General features: G+C 32.5%; 1 long non-coding RNA gene across 1 annotated transcript; it reads left to right on the top strand.

The window, feature by feature from the left end:
- The first annotated feature begins 29 nt into the window (after positions 1–29).
- Positions 30–792, top strand: LOC109863544. Its single transcript, XR_002251361.1, has 3 exons — positions 30–300; positions 408–528; positions 630–792. It is a non-coding gene; the product is annotated as an uncharacterized LOC109863544 (long non-coding RNA).
- Positions 793–1,096: the final 304 nt, after the last annotated feature.

Below are 1,096 nucleotides of genomic sequence, written 5' to 3'. Positions count from 1 at the left end.
GTAATACATCGCTTTATATATTTAAAATACTTTATTTTACAAAAAAACAAATCTCGAAACAGCAAGGTAATAGTTTGATATACGTGAAATTTTTCATCGCGAACGTCTAACATTATCAAAAGCAAATTTTAAAGAAAGTATGAAAGAAATTCACTTAATTGCGCGTGTGTGCGCGTGTGAAAGTAATTAAGTGCCACAGAAGACAATCCGGACAATATTTCTGTGGACTTTTGGTGATGCTGATGGCGGAGTTTGCAGTACCGGAGGAGCCGGTTCGGGCAATAAAATGCTGGCACGAAGGTATATTTCTGTTTNTAATATTATATATCTTACATATAAAAATATTAAAGTACACCCAATTTTCTTCAAAGTTCTTAATCTAATGATAGACTTCTATTTTGTTACAGAATGGTGTCGTCGCAGTAAGTGGCCAGCGCATGATGGCGGTGTTCCTGATGGCGGTGTTCCTGATGGCGGTGTTTGCAGTACCGGAGGAGCCGGTTCGGGCAATAAAATGCTGGCACGAAGGTATATTTCTGTTTGTAATATTATATATCTTACATATAAAAATACATCCAATTTGTTTAGAAGTTCTTAATCTAATGATAGACTTATTTTTTTTGTTACAGAGTGGTGTCATTGCAGTAAGTGGCCAGCACACGTGAGTAACCTTTTAGGGTAGGTGATGGTTTTTTAAAAATCAGTGCGATACCTAGTTTTTCCTTGTTTATTTCGAAGGGTCGAGAAAAAATAATTATTTTACATATAAAAATATAGTTTTCGGGCTGTAATTATAAATTTAAATCACATTTACATATAGAAATTAAAGTAATAAAAATTAATAGAGTAAAATAAAGAATAATAAAATTATTTTTGAGATATTTTATATCATTATTAAAGAGATATATTGGCTACTGTTTTCAAACAAATTCAGATTGCTTCATGTAATGGTTATTTTTTTTAATTATTTAATACCGTAATATAATTATTTTATACCAATTTTTTCTCGACAACTTCTCTGATTTTCAACAAATTGCGAACGTTTAGTTCGCCTTGCGTCAAAATCGACGCCCTGGACCTCGCAAATGCGAGGAAA

Source organism: Pseudomyrmex gracilis, unplaced genomic scaffold (assembly GCF_002006095.1).
Source record: "Pseudomyrmex gracilis isolate BER0280 unplaced genomic scaffold, ASM200609v1 scaffold_6475, whole genome shotgun sequence".
NCBI classification, from domain to species: domain Eukaryota; kingdom Metazoa; phylum Arthropoda; class Insecta; order Hymenoptera; family Formicidae; genus Pseudomyrmex; species Pseudomyrmex gracilis.
Note: the sequence above shows the minus strand (reverse complement) of the source record. Positions and strands in the feature narration are given on the sequence as shown.